We start from the raw sequence: 18,863 nt of genomic DNA, 5'->3' as shown, positions 1-18,863 counted from the left end.
ATGCCCTGACCGTTGTCTCACATGGAAGTACGCACAATTAAGACTAGAAGAGATATCATAGAGCTGTGTCTCCTGTTGGTAGAAATGGAAGGTCAAGCAAATCTTGTGCTATTAGCATCTGATCCTATAAATACTGAAATGTCCGCCGTCCTGGGAGGAATGCAGTGCTACTTTCTGAAATGGCATTACACTAGGAAGATGCTACTTAAATTTTTGCTAATGCTGTGGTACAGTCTGATCTTCTCAAGCTTTTCTGGAAGAAAAATAAACATTCAATTTTGTATAACACCATGCTTATGAAAAAAGTCCTAACTAAATACAACTGTTCAAAACATTTTCTTCAGTTGTGAGCATACAGAATCAGAAAATTCCACTTTGTGGCTTTTTAGCTACAGATTGTTTTTCTTGTGCAAACAAACAAACAAAAAACAAACGAAGTGTTTTCTGACCATCTCAGCTCTTCACTGTAGGGCTGAGCTGTTGCAAAAAGTACTGAGCCTTCTTTCCCTGCTTGGGAAATGGACCCCTCTGTTCTGATAGAGAAAGCTAAAAAGATCCTTTTTAACTCCCAGTTTGGGAAATGCTTGTTGCTTTGAAAACAGTGATTTGACACTATTTTGCAATATCGTTCCAAATATAAAACCATACTTTCTGAAACGAAAAAACTCATATAATGAAGTTTTTGAGTTTATATGTTTTGATTTAACTTCATCATGGGTCTTTGTCTCAAGAAAGCTTTAGCTGAGCAGACATTTCTTCACTTTGTTTCCTACTTTTTCTCACTCTGATCACTTCAGAGGATCAAATCAGAAGCTTACCCAAGTCCGTTTCTCAGGAAGCTGCTTGGTGTGGGATTTGTTCAACTTCAGATCTTTGGCAGTTCTGTGCTGCTTTTTTTCTTTTTCTCTCTAGAAATGCAAGGGATAGATTTATGCTGAAATAGCATCGCAATAAAATGGAAGTGTCTGACAACTCTCAGCTTTCACATGGTGAAAAGGCCTTTTCCTCCTTTCCTTGTGGCTGTATTTGGTCTGGAAGAACAAAATTGCTTTCTGTTATGTTGACTTCGGGGCTTTTCTTGGATGTCCTGTTCGACCCTGCTTACTCAGAAAGAGGAAGAAATCTTCAGTAATCCTCCTGTAGTCATTTCTGATGGACAATAGCTTCTGTGTGTCAGGAATTCCAGCTGAGGAGGACTGGCTGCATTACTGACCTTCATACACTACTGTAATTTTGTGAATTGCTGCTTATACAGTGCTGAAGCAACAGGGCTTTTCTTATTCTATTGTTTGAGTTTGGGAATGGAGGACTTTAAAGGCTTTTCTTCTCTCTACAGAAAAGCTTCCAAGTCGCTGAGAAAGTGAAATTGGTTGGGTGATAAGTAAGCAGCTTGTATCACTGATCAGCAGTACAAGAGCCACCTTTAAAAAAACACCTTCAGTGTTAAGTGCAGAGTCCACAAGGAGTGAAGAAAAGCTGCTCTGGGGTTAATGTACTGTAAGAGTAAAAGGAAATCTGTGATACAGTAAAGCTTTTAACCAAGCTTGAAAGAAAGGAGAGAAAAAATGCGAAATATGAGAACAAAGTATGGCAACTATGCAGCAAAGATGACCTGGAAAAATGTGAAACAAAAATTGACATTGAGAAATAGACCCAAATTCACAATGAGGCATCATGGGTGCTTATCACTTGGAGGGAAATTCCAGGTGCTCTGGAGCTTCGGAAGAAGAGTCTCAGAGATTGCTGATAGGGTGTGCTTGTTAAAATACTTATTTCCATTCAAGCTGGAGAAATCTCCATAGTGCTGGTCTGTCATACACATGTGGTTTGCTGGTAGAAATGCTGATTTGCAAATACATCAGTAATGGAACTATAAAAGTATCCTAAGGCCAAGAGAACACCCATTGCTCTTCACAGCAATAGATGTATGATGCAGTGCTTTCCTTTCTCCTTTGTGGAGTAGGATGCAGAAGCAAAGGGCAAAAATGATGTAAATTTTAGCTGCCTTCAGCTGAGGTGCCTATTTGAATGTGAGTTTGGGAATTTGGGCATTTCTACTGAAGATGCCATGCCAGGTAATTAGCCTGAAACTACCTCTGGCAGTGGGTATGATTCAGGCCTCCCCCCTGGCACCTCACACTAGCAGGGCTCTCTGGGCCCATTACAACGGGGCTGCTTAACATTCTTCCCAAGCTTTTCATGTTCCTTGAGAAACACCAGTTTGTCTCCAGCCCCGCACTCCCCTGGGGGCTCAGAGTGATGGAAGTGTCATATTTAGCACGAAGTCCAGTGTTTATTTCTGCTGTTATTCAGCTGGTTTCCTTTCACTCTTTCACTTGTTTTCTTAACTGCTTTCCAACTGCTCCACTTAATTAGGAGGATTAATACCTTTCTGTGAGGGAGCCTTCCCCTCCTTTCAGCTGCGTGCAATTACAAATATGCTGTCAAGAGAAAGGGTGGTCTTTATTGCTCATTCTATGGGTTTAGGGATTTGAAACACAAGGTGCTGTGTGACAAGGAATTCAGTCCCTTTGTTCCCTATCTATTAAATCTGGATCATTACTCCCCTTTCCAGCCCTTCTTTGCCTACCTTGTCTGCTGAGCTTTGAGCTGCTGGGAAGATGTGGTTGCTTCCAGTGTGTTTATAGGCTCTTGAGAGGGAGCTGTCATTTAATCAGTTCAGGCTGCTGCTTCTGCAGGAACGCTGCAGGCCACTATAATAATTTATCATACTCATTATAAACCTCTGCGATGGCAGTGTTCTTGAGGTGGTACTGGCTCTTTTTTTTGTTATTCACATCAGTCTGCAATGCTTTCTGTTGGAGTAAGCACCCCAAACATCCAGGCTGATATTACGAACCATATTTATTTCATTCTAAGTACAATAGTTGTCATGATTCTTAGTGATGTTTAATTCTCCATCGTAAGTGAAGGAAATGCTCCTCACTTGTCCTCTCCCTCGTTTGACTTGGCTGAAAGTTGTTCAGCTTCTTAATGGCAAAATGGCATAAAATGCACATTTTATGTGCATTTGAGATACAATGGCTTTGCAGATTACTGGTTATCCCATACTGTAAGTATTCCAGGCAGTACTTGCAATTGAGGATTACACCAAAAAATGCCGTATGTTTAAAGTAAAGAGAGTCTCCAGCAGTATGTTAAGTTCCTTAGGAGAGCTGTGGAGGTCCATTTTCCATTACAACCCAGACGTGACGGGAACAGATTATACAAGGCCACTAATTACCTCTCCTAAGCTCCAGCAAGATCTCTGAGCTGCCCCGTGGCAATGAGCTTTCTCTTTCCCGAACTCAATGGGTTATTGTGCTGTTCCCCTCCAGCTGCTTGTCATGCTGGAGAGGTGCTGGCTGGGGGGTGGCGAGTTTGCATTTGATAATTGACACTTATTGCTTGAGACAGACAAGGGTTTGAACTCTCTCTCCCTTGGGAAAGGTGATGTTTGTGAAAAAACACAGGCCAAGCTCCTGTCCATCACTGGGAGATGAGCTAATCTTTTCCCTTGACATCGTGTGAAGCTGCAAGCTGTGGCTCAGCACCCCGGTCCTCTTGCCACCCAAAGTCAGAGCAGAACAACTGTGCAGATTGCTTTGGCAACCGCCCTGCCATCGTTTGCACTCATTTGCTGTGGTTCTTAGAGCTGCTTTCTGAGGCTGTGCTATGTTTTGCTCTGTGGCCTCATGATATTGAGCTAATGGGATTCGATTCTCTGGGGCAGAGGGAATGCTCCTCACTATGCCCTCAGCTCTGAAAGTGAATTAAATGAGTGCTCAGCTTCTCTCCTGGCTGCCACCTGGTTTCCATAGCTCTGAAACAACTAAATTACATGAAGGTTTTAAAATATGTGTATAAATAAAGCTGCTTGATCAGTTATGTTTTGTCTGTTGCCTTGTTAATTTTGATCTAAACCTGTTATTTAGCCAATGATTGACACATCAGTTTACTGTGTTACATCATGACAGCATTGGGCTTTGCTCTCTATTACTTGGTACTTCCCATCTTGACTTGGTTTTATGTGAAACACAGAATCACAGAATGGCCTGGGTTGAAAAGGCCCACAGTGCTCATCCAGTTCCAACCCCTGCTGTGTGCAGGTCACCAACCAGCAGCCCAGGCTGCCCAGAGCCACATCCAGCCTGGCCTTGAATGCCTGCAGGGCTGGGGCATCCACAGCCTCCTTGGGCAACCTGTTCCAGTGCCCCACCACCCTCTGGGGGAAAAACTTCCTCCTCATATTCAACCTAAACCACCTCTGTCTTGGTTTAAAACCATTCCCTCTTGTCCTGTCACTATCCACCCTTGTGCAGATGTGTATGGTGCTGACAATATTAGGCACTGTCTGATGTCCATAGTGTGGTGTTCTGGAGGCATTTCCTTGAAATCTTATTCTTTTTGGCATAAAAAAATAAGGCATGTGAAAATTTTTTGGTGTGGACCCCTAACAAGTCTGCTCGTGGAGTGCTGTGGACACAGGAACTCCTGATAAAGGCAATAAGGGTCTCCAGAGCTGCTTTTCTTCCTGAGCATCGCCAACACAGCAGCAAGTGCTCTGCAGTAAGAACTGATCTGTCTCAAGACACCGTGCTGTTTGTGTGCGGTCGGTTTGCTGGTAGGTACAGCTTTCGTCTAATGACCAATCTGAGGTTGGAGGTTGCTGCTCTCAAATATTTCTACTAAATAGTCAAAGCACATGTGCTCAAATTTTTTTTTTCCTCTTAATGGGGAATAAATAATTATTTATCCTGTGTATTTACAGCCTGGGTGTTTGTCTATACAAAATCTCTCGTGCTGACTCAGAAGTTTATGTTCATTTCAAATTAGAAATTTCCTGGTAAGACTCTAATAAAATATCTCATGATAAAAACAGTTCCTGGCTCCGTGAGCTGTCACCTTGCTAAATTTGTCCTCACTTGTGCTGAGTAACTCTTAAGAGTGGAGGTTCTTTGAATCAGGTCTGGACAATAACACAGTAGGCTGAATGTGGGTGGGAAATGGAATCACAAAGATAAGTGGTGGGGATTGATGCACTGCTGTGTGTGTTTGGTTAATTGCAGATAGCTTCACAGACCTAGTTTGATGTGCAGTCGCAGGAAGATTGCATTGCTACAGCTGAGAGCAACAAACCTTTGCCGGGGGCATTAGAAACAATTTGCTGAGGTGGGAAGTGGGGAATTTCAAATGGAATTTCCCAATGAAGAAATTGAAGGCAGAGCTACTCAGAAGGGCTTCCTTCTGCTGATGGAAATAAGATGGCCCACAAATAAACTGTTAGTGCAAAATTAGGCATGAGAACTGTATGACTTCTGGTGCAATGATGCTGTAGTGGAGTAGTGATGTCCTAGTGTGTTTCCTGCTGGGAGTATTTTAGGAATCTGTTTTAGTTCCCACTGGGGATAGAAGGGCCCAGGAGAAGATGTGGACCATGTGGATCTCAGACTTATTTTTACAGAATGGGAGAACTGGCGTGTGTGATTTTTCGTCTTCATCTTCTGTATTTCACAGTAAATTTGGAGTTTATTCAGGCCAGAACTTAGAGGCATGCTTTTCCTCTAAAATATAGGACAAAACTTTAGAAACTGCTCCTCTCCTGTCAGAAATAGTAAGGTACTCATGTGGCACTCTTCACTGTAGCATTTAGAAGAGGTCATTAACCACACTTTGAATAGGAGGTGCAGAGACACCCACAGCCCCCTGATACCTGTATTTCCATTTCACAGCTTCTGTGGAGCTTCCACTCCTAGACAGTGGTGCAAAGCATAACAGGCATTGAAACATCTGACTTCTTGGGAATGGCTGTGACCATAGCTAGGGGTGAAGCTGCAAATGGTTCCTGCTTTCATATTGAAAACGGCTCATAACGTTCCCATTCCAGAGCTGCAAAAAGTATATCCGGTCTTGTAAACAGCAGCCACTGTTTAACTCTGCTGGCCTCTTTTTATATCACATGGGATTGATTTATTGGTAAGCTCAAGGATTTGGGCCACAGAATGGGCTTATGGATATCTTTTAGTGGAATTGGACAGTTGCTTTTTCAAACTGGAGCGTCCGAGGCTAAGAAGAAAAAACCTTTTTTATGCAGCACATGTATTAGACCAACTCGGAGATCTAATTACAAAGTGAAGGAAACAGCTTTTGCTGTTCCCAGAGTACGAATTTCTTCTTTCCAATTGCCACATGTTCAAGTAGACATTCATTCCTGTTAAAAAACAAAACAAAACAAAAAAACCGTGGTGTCCAGTGAAATGTGGACTGCTGCTTGAGTGCTGCATTGCTTCAGGGTAGCAGTTGGGCAGGAAGATCCACGAGGGTCCCCAAGTTCTTAATGGAACAGTGCTGTGTAAGAAGGAAGGACACAGCCCATGGCTGCAGGGTGAGATGGCTGGTCCATGAAGGGGGAAGCTGACAGAATGAAAGGAAATTAGGAGGGAACTGTGAGTGGGGTACAGAGACGGAAATGGGACTGGAGGTAAAAGAAAAAAAAGTGTCTTAATGGGGAACAAGGTGAATTAAATAGATGAGATATCTGGCCAATTAAATGCTGTTTCTTCTTGGCCCATTCTCAGGTTCCTAGTTGACTCAAACTGTATTTTAACATTTTCCATTTCTCTCTGGAAGGAAACCATCCCTTATTAAACTTGTTTTACTGCAAATAAAATATTTTGTGTTCCTGGCATTTGGGGTCTGAGTAAAGAAAATCTGAGAGCTGTAAAAATGATATTCCTACTTTTCCTATTGGACTGACTGACTGCCCTAGTCTGTACTCCAAGAGTCCGGCTCATTTTTCTTTTTTTTTTCTGAAAATATTCAAACCTGTATCTTCTGCATCCAAGAGAGTACTCTATTATCTATCTGTAATTTATTTAAGGCAAAGAGCAGAGTTTCATCCTGCTGGAAAGTAGAAGACTTTTGAGCCTTTCCAAGTGATGGTGATATTGGAGATCTGAGGGACAAGTGTAGAAACATCTGCATCTATTTCCAAATTGTCTTCTTTCAGTGGTTCTGAGCATTTCTCTTCATTTAGAGATGTTAATCTGGGAGAAGGGATGAACTGGAGAACACAGAAGTCTTAAAGGGAGGAAGAACGAGTGGAGCTCAGTTGTTACTGTTGAAATGTCTTAGAAAATTTGTTGGGGTTGAAAATAATGTGATCTGAACAGCTGCAAAACCAAAGCACAACAAGCTGTGTGTAGGATTCTTGAACAAACTCCCAGTGGTCTGTAGCAGGATTACTTATTTTTGTTAAATTCAACTTGAAGTTGTCTAATAGAGCCCTCAGGCCTCTGTTATATTTCAGTTTCACTCTGAAATAAGATCTGAAAAATATGGAAGGAATTGAACCAGAGTAGAAATGGAGTTATATGTTTTGGGGAACGGAGCTCTGGAATAGTAAGAAAATGAAGCATTTCATCTCGGAGAGGCTGACAGTGATCACACCTGCATGTGGCCCTTCTCAGGACAACGTGACCGCAGGTCAGGAGGCAGAGGAGCCCTCAGAGATGGGGGCACTTGGGAGGCACAGTCCAGCCCCACTCACAGCTACAGGCATGGTGTAAGCAGTCTGAGCTCCTGCAGGGAAATGTTGCTTTGCCTAGAACTTGAATCCTCCGTTTCATTTTACCAGACCTCAGCTCAACCCACCGCAGCCCAGGGAAACCTCTCTGTTATCCCTCCCTGTCTCGCAGCCCGCGGGTGTTTCTCCCTCCTGCCCTCTGCCTCCCACAGCAGCTGGGGAAGGCCTGCTGGAGTCCCTACAAAGAGCACTCTGTGCAGGCTCCTCTGCTGACCTCCCATTACCCAACCCAGCACAGTGCCTACAGGGCAAGAAGTGCTGCATCTGCTGTGAGGAGCCCTGTGGGAGTCAGTGCCTAACAGGGCCCTCTCTCTTCTGTGGCACTTTTCTTTCCTTTCTGTGTTTCTGGCGTTTCCTCTTGTTGCCATGATCTGGCATTTTCCCCTCTGCCTCCTCAGCCACACACCAGAAAATTAACTTGTGCACAGCCCCCATTCATCATCTCTCCCTAGGAGTACATTTCCCCATGGGATCTCTACAGATCAGCAGCAGGGCTTTGCTGCCTCTGAAACTCTTCCTCTTCTATTACTTTTTTTTTTTCCCCCCTCCTTCTCCTCCATCTTCTGAGAGCTCATAGAAAAGACAGACATATCTTCCATCTGCTCGCATTAAGCGTATGGCACAGTCTGGCTTGTACTTAATCCAGAATTTATTGACTCACTTACTGAGCCCTTTGTTTTCGAAAATTGCTTTTGTATTGAAAACAGACAAAGAAAAAAGGAGGCAGAGGAGAGGATCGGAGGGGATTCCAAGGAAGCAGAATCTCTCTGGTAGCTGCAGAGAGATCATTAAGGTTGGAAAAGACCTCTAAGATGATCAAGTCCAACCATCAACCCATCACCGCCTTGCCCACTAAACCGTGACCCTGTATTGAACAGGGCTTGTTTGATAGGGAGAGTCCTAAAGGTTGTAACTGGGCAAAAAGCTATAAAAAAAAGCATGATATATTTCCTGTCTCTTCCTGTGGTCAAGAAGTTTGCAAATTAAATTGGAAAATGCTGCAGCAAAGCTCTGCTTGTGGACACTGTAGTCCATTCAGCATGACAAGATGGTTAAAGGAAGGAGCGGAGTATTACGATGCCTTTTTCCTAATTCCCACTAATTGAACTCCAGATGTCAAAATAGAACGTTACCTTTTAACTTAATTATTATAATGGTCAGTTGTACTATATATTTGCTATATACAGTAGCTCAAATAAGTCCCAGAGTTTGGTGTGCTGACGTGACCTTTCTTTAGCTTAGTACAGCCAGAGATGTGTGGCTGCATGGACAAAAATGAAGATGTGTCACAAGATGGAATTGGGTTGTTGGAAAAACTTACAGCAAACAGTCTGATTTTAGTCTCTCATCTTCTGTGTAAAAATATCAGTTGAATAACGTCGTTAGTGAAATATCTTCATAATGCCTTGATATGTAGAGCATCCTGTGGGTACTTTATGTCCCTGAAAGAGGGCCAGGCTGGAAGAGTCAGATGGAAGTTGCAGAGAACTGTGATGGGGAAGAAAATAAATGTTTGAGCTTTCTCACATGTAATTGTTTAAAGATTTAGAAAAGAAAAACCCAAACCATAAAACTATCTTTCAGTTGTAACTAGGCCAGCATAGAGGGGAAACCCTTTTTTTTGTAACAGCAGTCAAATAACTTATTCGCATTTCACAGCTTATCAGGAAACAACTTTCATAACCAGATCTTGCTGGAATGTGGCTGCACTGTTATGTGTTGCGTTTCTAGGCTGGAAACAAAAATCCAAACAGGTTTGTTTGTTAAGCAGTTATGAAAGGCATAACTGAAACAATGCTTTTGGGGCCAGCTAAGAAACACCCCAGTGGCAGCTTCTACCTTTATCCAAATCTGAGAGATTCTGTCTGATATGAGGAGAGCACCTTGTTAAAGATTTAGGGCTCTATTTCGGGTCAGTATTTGTAACTAGATCTGGCTTTTAACACCTTACAATCCCTATGAAAAAAAAAGTGGTGCAAAAGTGGGTCATTTATAACGTACTGCCTCATTAACTGCTGTTTACATAGGAGCACGCAAGTGAATCCTTTGCTTCCCTCTAATGGTGCTGCCTTCCTCTAACCTGGCTCGACTGAGAGTGTGAAACACGGAGCCAAGCTTTACCTCTTGTAAAGCTGCACCTCAGCAGCCTCCATGGGCACCCTGCGTGAGGATATCTGCTGTCTCTTCTGTGGCTGTCGTCATCTTTCTGTATTTGAGGTGTCCCATGGAAAGCCCTAGTACAGGTGGACTGGTGGAAGTGTGGGTGATAGATGTGACTTGTTAAAGTCCAGCCTAGCAATCTTTTTTTGTCCAAAACCCACCATTTTTCTCATCATCATCTTGTGGTACTGCTCCTAGCGTTACATTTGACTGACTTGATTTTGCTAGCTCTGCTTTGGGATTTATTTACACACAGACTTGTGCCCTTTCGCTAAGCCTTTAAACAACTTTTGCTGGACTTGTGGCTGTGCCTGATATGCAGTAATTTAGTGGTGCTGAGCGTGGCCACGGATGGTTACAGTGAGTCTCTGTTGCATTCTTTTTTTTTGTGCATACTTCAGCCTAATTCACACTGGAACTCTTAGAGAAGATTTCATTTTCCAATGAATGAAAGGCATTCTTTGTAAGTCTTTCACTGTGTTAAAATTGTTTTGATTTTATATTATGTTTAGCTTCTACAAATAACACTAAACAACATTTTGACTTAAAAGAACCAGTTGTTTTCTTCTAACCATTGAGTGCAAGCTGAGAGATAACATGCAAGTGTTGAATTCAGCCATGTCTACTGAAAGTTCTCAGGTGATAGATGGGGCTGCCTATGTTACAGAAGATTTCCCTTTGAGGGAAGATTGCAGGGATCTCTATCAGGACTAGTTTTTCTCCCACCAGGGGAAATTTTGAAACAGAGGAATAGATCAGCCTGCAGAAACGCAGAGCCTGGCTCTATGGCTTTATGTGAGTACAGAAGTGTCTGCTCCGGTCTGTGAGTGTCAGTGGACAAGCTGTGCAGCCACATTGGTATGGCAACAAGCCTGGGGTGTTGGGACCGTGTAAAAGTGGCCCAAGTGCTGATTAGCCTGAGACCAGATCACACTTAGCTCACCTGGAATGCAGACAGGAACACGTGTGTGCTTGCAAGGAGGGCCTTGATGTGCCTACAGGCAAGGAGGTGAGCACTGATCTCCGTGTGTGTAAGGCACAGGGCTGCTCTGATCCCCATCAACCTGCACCAGCTGCGAGAAGCAGGGCTTGGATACCTCAGCCACGGCAGAGCAGGAAGGAAACGCTGCTCTGCTTTGCAGCCCACTGGGATTAAAAAAGGAAAGAGAAAGCAGCAGATCCCAAGTTACAGCTACCCATTAATGAGCGAATGCCACAATCTTGGCTTAAGGTTTTAGCTCAAGCTTTCGCAGCCCATCTTTTCAGCTCTGAAAGCTGTGGGTTTTCTCTCTGGAGGAATGATTTGGATGGTGTTTTCCAAGCAGCTGCTTCCGCGGAACCTAGTCCCCCTGCAAATCCCAAAGCTCAGGACTTAGGTAGCACTGTTTGCTCTCTGCTCCTCCATCTGTGACCCTGTGAGTGAAGGGCTCTGGCTCCCCCATGCATAGCTCAGACAGAAATGTGCCTGATTAACATCCGACTGATCAGGCTGATGAAATAGTTTAACCAAAATCCCAAATGGCAAAGCTTATAAACTCATTTTCGATTTAAGTGTAAAGAGGAGGGAGTAAAGAGGGCTGTTTTTTTGATTCAGTTCTTATTTGCTTTTAACCTCAAAAATACTTGGCACAGAAAAGGAATTCTCCAGAGACGCTGAAAATAACAAATCTGCATGAGCAGAATATTTTGCAAATTAGTTATCACGAGTGCACGCAGTATCCCAGAAGCAGAGCTCAGAGGAAGAACAGCAGTCACCTCTTGGGAATAAGGCCATTCATCTCAGGAACAGGAAAATGAGGGGGAAACACAGAAGCAGACACCTAAGCATGACTCATTACGCCATTTGTCTCAATTAACATCCTGAGACAATGGACTGATTATCTCAGTAATGTGGGGTCGTGTAATACTCACAGCATGTGCTAGGAGGAATTAGCCTCTCATCATGGAACGGGCTCTAACGCCCTTCTTAAACAGCAGCTGACTCATCAGTCATGAAAGAAGAATGAATCCTGAAAAGTGGTTAATTGATTAGAGCAACGGAACAAGAGCTGGGGCTGCCTGGTCCAGCCTCTGGCTTTAGGATGACTCACAGTGAAGCCCTGGGCAAGCTGTTAACCTCTGTATGCCCCTATTTCCTCAAATTGAGACGATTTACATGACCTGCCTCACAAGGAGGGCTGTCTTTTGACTCTTTTGTCATTGAATGGTCTCTCTTGGTCATTATTGGATGAGTTTCTCAACATTCCTATGGGGACTCAAGATTATTGATGTATGGTTGTGGAACTGACAGAGATTGGGTGACAGCAAAGAGGGGAGGTGGAAAAAAGACACAAACAAAAAAGGAGGGGGGGGAGGGGTCCCAAAAAGCAGGGAGGTACTGAGAGTTTGACCATCAGAGTTTTTTCTCTTGTACTTTCACAGTGTCAGATGTAAAGGATGTTAAACGTTCTGCATGAGAACAAATGCTTCTTCTAATTAATGAGGCACTGATGTTGCAATGCAATAATTAATGTTGCTGACTCATAATTTTTATAAATACCTCTTTCCTTTCCAATTCCTGTTCTCAGTTTCCTAGAAACTGTAGGAAAAGGCATTTATGAGCATTACTGGTTTTCTATTTAGTAGAAACTGATTTTTCATTGTGGACAAGATTGAAAAGGAGAATTGTCCTCACTTCTCAAGCTGGAAAGTGAGATGTTGCATCTCTAATTTGCTGTAATTCTGTACAGCTAGGAAAAAATCAGTGTTTCAGCTGAGGCCAGCATTGCTTTGAGAAGGGATTTTTAGTGAACAGGATTTGCAGAGACAGAACTGTGGCAGAAAAGATATCTTTGTTTTAGTGCTTAGTAAAGACAGGGCAGATGTTTGCAGTTTGTTTCTCTTGTGTAGACTTTTGTAAAGAACCTGATATATCCTTTCTTTTTGTTCCTTCAGATCACTTTGGATTGTGCATCTTCAAGGGCTGGCATAACCAGGCTGGCTCCAGTGACAGTGGCTGAGGTGAAGCATTTTAAATCACAAGTCAGTTATTGCTCTTGATGTCAAAGAGGTTTGTCCTCAAAAGGTTGTACTTCCTTGCCAGATGTACGGTGCAGTTGCAGATGTTGCTGGGGGTTAATCTACCATAGGAAGTTAAGCACAAGTGGAATTGCTAAAAGGCCAATGTATCTTCCTGTTTTACACTGCATGACTTTTTGAGTCTTTATTTTACATGCAAGTTACTGAGATTTAAGGGTAGAGATGTGCTGCTTGCTTTCATGCTTTGTGCCTTTCTCTCAGATCATTTTGCTTCACCACCACTGAGTAATGATGGCTGCCGCTCAAAATTCGATAGCACCTTCTCACTGATGTCTGTTCATAACTCCTCAGCTCTCATTCCCGATTTTTTCCTCTTTCCAGAATATTTCCTCTTCCTTACAAGACTCTAGAAACTCTGCACCAACCCAAGTATGTGGCCTTTGCCAGATGACCCCTTGAGATGACAGGATGTTCGTTAAGATGCCACCACCTAGAATTAGGGTTGACTTTTGCAGACCTTCCCTGCTCTTTTTGTGCCCCAAGAAAGCCTGGCTTTTCAGATCTGCACCACCAGGAAGGCAGGACAGGGGATGTGTGCTCTGTCCTTTTAATCAATGTCTGGCCTGTTCAGAGCTTGGGTAAAGGAAATCCCTCAGTCTGTTTGGATGTTATCTAGTTCAGCTGTAGGGCAAGGTTTTAAAGCAGGACTGGTGGTGTAGGGTTGGTAAAGCACTTGTCTTTCCTATTTCTGTGTATATCCATAACATTCTTGGTGAGAGGTTGAAAGAAAAAAATCAGTTAAGTGGTCTTCTATTATATTTCTTATAAAAATGGTAAAGCTGGCATATTTTGAGATGTGTTAAAAAATGTATTTTATCATACATCTCAATGAATATTCACAGAAAAGTTTGGACCAATCTCTTCATTTTAGGCTGGTTTTTATAATTTCCCCATGAGTTGGTTATGGACTGTGATTCTCTTCTTGACAGAGTTGCATTTTGCTCTAAAAAACTACTCTTTTGCCAAAAAGTATCTTATGTAAGGGTGGAAAGTCAACCAACCAGTGCTGGCAAAGATTGGCTGCTCACATAGACTAAGTGAAACACTGCTGTGTTACCACAGAGGGCTCTATATGTGCTTGCTTGCTTCCCTTGGTTAATCTTTGGATACCACAAACTTTCTGTTCCTGCTGGGAAGAGGGGAATTTAATTCACTGCACAAACCAAGGCAGCTTTCTGAATGAAATGGAGATGTGAGCAGGTAATCCAGAGGAGCGGATCGCAGAATGCTCCAATTTCCTGGAGAGCTGCCTAAAATGAAGGAAGCCTTTATTCAGTGCTATTTTTAAAAGAAACAAGGCAGTTCTAGTCTGTCTGCGTTTTCCAGCCTGTGTCAGAGGGGGTGTTTCTGTGTGGTCGGTCCCTGAACAGGCTGCTTGCCTATACAAATAGGTAATGATCTTCCTAGCTTAGGCTTAACCTTGAGTTTCACTTTTGATAGCAATGTGACCAGAAAGTATGAGGCAGCTAGTATATGCATGGAAAGTAATGAATTCCTGCGAGACAGTAATGTATTTAACAGGAAAATATTTCAGGAGGGAGCAGGATCGCAGCAGATAGTTGATAGCTTTTGCAGGGATGACTGTTGTTAAAGCAAACACCTCATAGAATGTGTTTTTTGGAAAAGCAACTGCAGACTTGAAGTTGTGCATTGTGTATGGATTAATTATTGGAGTGGGGGGAGGAAGAATTGCCTGACATCCAGATGTGGCAATGGATTGGGAAACCAACACACGTTTTGCAACAGAAAGCCAACACAGCATGGCACAGCTACAGAAGCCCTCTGGTTGCTGAGTTTTAGGCCATTGCTCTGGAAAGCAAGAGATAACAAAGCTGTGATCTCTGGATGGACTTGTTAGCCCTTTTTTTGGGTTTTAAACCTAAGCAGAGCAGGAAGGAAAAGGCAAATGGGCAGTTGTTCCTTGTTCATTGCTTTTTCGCCAGGATAGTTGTGGAGCAAACTAGGAATCAGACAACTGAAGAGGTTTCACCATTTGTAGCAAAGAGATAAGTGTCCCTACAGTTAATTGTCCCCATGGCTTTCTAGGAAAAACAAACAAACAAACCCAAAACACTCCAGTTGAGAAACGCTTCAGAATTTTTGGGCTTAGCAGGTAATTTGTGGTTTCTTTTCAGTCTGCTCAGAGAGCAGCAAGCTGCTGTGTTCCTCCATGGCTGCGCTTGTGTGCTTAGGTTGGTTGCTGTTTTCTGATTGCAAGTGACCAGCTAAAGAGATGGCAGTGCAAAGATCATGCAGTGCACTCTCTTCCCCTTTCCCCAGGTTCATTCCTGCCCAAACCCAGGGCTGCAGCCATTGCTACTGAAATGAACTGGTTCCCACAGTGCTGCCTGCCTCAGAGCCTTCCTCCAGAGACACTGGGCTACAGCACAGTGGGGAAATTGCTGAAGAGCAATGAGATGGGCTCTGTGTGATGATTGTGTTTCCCTCTTCTCCCTTATCTTCAAAAGTGGCTGCCACTGCCTTTTGAGAAACATCAACAAAGCTTTTAGACAGATGATGAGAGGCTCTGCAAGCATGTTGCTCAGTTGGCTGAATAGAATTGTGCTTTTCATTGTCATTGCAGCCTTCTCTTTAAAAGAAGCAGATGAAAAACAGCAGCATTAATTAGCAAGGAACAAGAGGCGGGATGAGACGATGCTCTGCCATCTGCCATGATGTTTTGCATCCTGGTTTGCTAAAGCAGTGACTCTTGTAGATCAGGCATCATCTGTCAGAGGCACCCAGGTAGGGCTTAGCAATTCCTGTGATAAGGATCAAGGCTCACAACATTAACCTTCTCCAGTAACATCTGTACAAGTGTTTGCAGACTGAGCTATTGATGGCACAGGGCTTGGCTTTGCTGAGTCCCCCCATTTTTGTTGGTCTGGTGAAGCTCAAAGGGTAATGAGAAATTCGTTTATATTTTTAGCAGTTTGTTTTGCAGCTGATGATTCTGCATTGAAGCATCTGCTTCTTCTACTAAAGTGCAGGTAAAGAGTCTGAACTTGCTTGTGTACAAATCAGAATGTTTAGATGGTGGATTTTGCTGGGGAGACATTTCCAGCACAGGGAATGAGGAATATTGTGTTCTCATGTCATTGTGCTAATGGAGAAAAAGAAAACAAAACAAATCTGATTGCACCCACTGTCAGAGCTTGTAGTTCTTTCAGACATTGGGGTCAACTTTGCTGTTGAGAGCAAGATGAGGCCCTTATTAAACGTTGTCTCTTAACAAGTGAAGAAAAGTGCTGATCTGAATGAAATGACCATTAAGAGCAGTAGCTCCCCAGGGCAAGATGCTGCACTAATAGGCTTTTGTTTGTTGATGTCAATTTGAGGGGTAAGAAACTCTGTTTTGTAAGTACGATAATCCACTAAAAATGTTTACAGCTTGACAAATAAGGGTTGGATCTTTTAAAATAGTAACATAAAATTAAACAAATTATAATTAATAAAAAAAAATCTTTAGACGTGAAGCTTGCTGCAACTAATCTTTGAGTTCCTGGATTTCTCAAGCTGGGTGATCTGATCCACAACGTCAGTGTGACATTTGTCCTTCATGAAGGCATAAACTGGAGACCTAGGAGCTGAAAGTAACCTTCCTTCCATGGGTGCTTGAAACAGGAGACAAGGAAAATGAGCACAGAGTGCATTAGCTGGCTGTGGGAACTAAACTAAATGGATAAAAGTTTGAAGCGGGGTTGATCTAATGAAGATATTTTGCAGCATTTGGTCTCTGAAATTTTCCATGTGTCAATCACAGTTGCTGTGTTTTGAATGTCTTTGTATACGATTTGCTAGGTGTTCATGTCACTGATGATAACACCAAGCAGCTCTCAAAACTTAGGCTCAAAAATATGTGTGTGGGGACAGAGGTGTCATGCACTGAGTGCTGTTCTCTGTTACTTTTACCTGTTTTTTTTTTCTTGGATTCCTAATGAAATAAATATTATGCAATCAGATACTGCATGTGCCAATTTACCGTTCCAACTCTAGCAACTTTTGTGCCAGGTGAAGTCCAAATAAACCCTGATTTCACGCTCTTCCTGGCAGCTCTGCAGCCTCGTTGGCACACCAGAAAACAGTAGCAAGTACATTTTTCCAGCTACATGCAGCTCCTGGCCAGCCAGCTGGCCAAACAGGTAGCATCAGATCAGGCCAAGCTCATGCTGTCTATTGCTCTGCTAGAGAAGTGGATAAAGCAGATAAAGAAAAAACAGTGCTCCGATCAGTCTTCAGATATGCAACTGGCGACAGTTGTTCTCTGATCTCCTGAAAATGGGATTTCCATGTGGTTTGTTTTGCTTGACATCCCTTCATAGCAAAAACAATGTCTTCAAGAACCCCCGTTCATCCACTGATGGTGTTGGCAGCATTGGTCCTGGGTTTCTCGGAGTCACTGCCAAGAATTCTCTCACAACCTGTGTGCTCAACTTCATGCAGAAAGTCATTTTGCTAACAAAGGCTGAGTAGATGATTTGGAATTTCTGAAAATGTTGGTGCCAATAGATTTCCAAAGCTGTTCTGGGAAATGGAGTGGTTGGGATTGAATTTATCTGGAAGAGTTTTGTCTCCCTAATTGGAATCAGTGGTGAAGTTTTAGGGGAGGGGAAGTGTCTCGGCTAGCCAGCTGTCAACTGTGGATGAAGTCAGGTTCAAGTCGTCCTCCTTTTGCAGAGGAGCATTGCAGTAACTAATCCCATTTAGGAAGGAGATCAGACCATTGGGACCTGTGCTCAATTACTTATCTGGAAGTAGTGTAGTTCTGGTAGAAAGGCTCTTACTGTCTTGTTGATGAAAGTGTTTTCCTGAGATGGGACTCTTGGAGCAGTAACTTGAAGTGCTGTTCCTGGGAGCACACTGGGCACTCATTCCTGGATTTTTATGGCCATTTCCTGGACTTTAAGTTTCATTTTCTGCATGGAATGAAAATGTTCTGGTTTCATTCTGACACTGTGAGAAAAAATCCCTTTTGAATGCTTCTTTTTTTTTTTTAATAAAGTGGATTTAAAAAAGAAAAAATAAATCATGTTCATAGAATCATATAATGCCTTTGGTTGGAAGGATCATCCAGTTCCAATTCCCCTGCCAGGGGCTGGTTGCCAACCACCAGGTCAGGCTGCTCAGTGCCCATCCAACCTGGCCTTGAATGCCTTCAGTGATGGGTACCCACAATGTCCCTGAGCAACTTTTCCAGCACCTCACCACCCTGAGTAAAAAATTTGTTCCTAACAACTAACCTAAGCCTCCCCTCCTTTAGTTTAAAGCCATTCACCCTTGTCCTATCACTATCTGACAGTGTAAAGTGTCGTTGACTCAACGTTAGTCAATTCTGTTACTGTCATAAAAGATGCTGCACTTCTTTTTCATTGGTATTTTGAAATGTTGCTGATTTGAAAGTGCACGTTAGACACAAGTTAACCTTATTGCAATGCCCAATTTAGAATCTCAGATTTGAACGTCAGTGAGATTCATGTCCCAGCAGCAATAAACTTCTCTCCTGTGCAGATGCAGCACTGACTTGTTTTAGCCCTGATGCTGTAATGTGTTAAGCATCTTCTTGTTGGCCTGACTTTAGAACTGAGTAGAACTCCATCTGAGAAATTTGCAGTGACGTATTTTGCTGCTGCAAATCCTTTTTTTATGCCTCATATGGAAGAATGGGTCAAAGCCATGCTCTTCATTGCTAGAAATGAGCAGAGTGTCTCAGAAAATAACTGTGGAGTGATTTGTAGATTCTGATGTATTTTGCAGAATGTTTTTCAATGTTGCAACAGTATTCTTGGATCTGCCACCCGTTGTTATGAAACAGAAAAAATTCTTCAGCATCTCACAGAAAGGAAGTCGAAATAAATCAAGGTTTTCTGCTCAGAACTTTATGAATAGAGTCTTAAAACAAACATACAAACAGGCTATAGTGAGTTAGAATTGTCCTCCTTTGGAGATTTCCCTGAAAGTCCACAACCATCGTGCCTGAAGCATGATTTGGGAAGGAAGATGTTCTGTTTTGAAAACTTGGGTCCAGGTAAAAAAAAAAAAA

This window comes from Meleagris gallopavo, chromosome 19, assembly GCF_000146605.3.
Source record: "Meleagris gallopavo isolate NT-WF06-2002-E0010 breed Aviagen turkey brand Nicholas breeding stock chromosome 19, Turkey_5.1, whole genome shotgun sequence".
Taxonomy (NCBI): Eukaryota; Metazoa; Chordata; class Aves; order Galliformes; family Phasianidae; genus Meleagris; species Meleagris gallopavo.
This window is presented reverse-complemented; position numbering follows the sequence as displayed.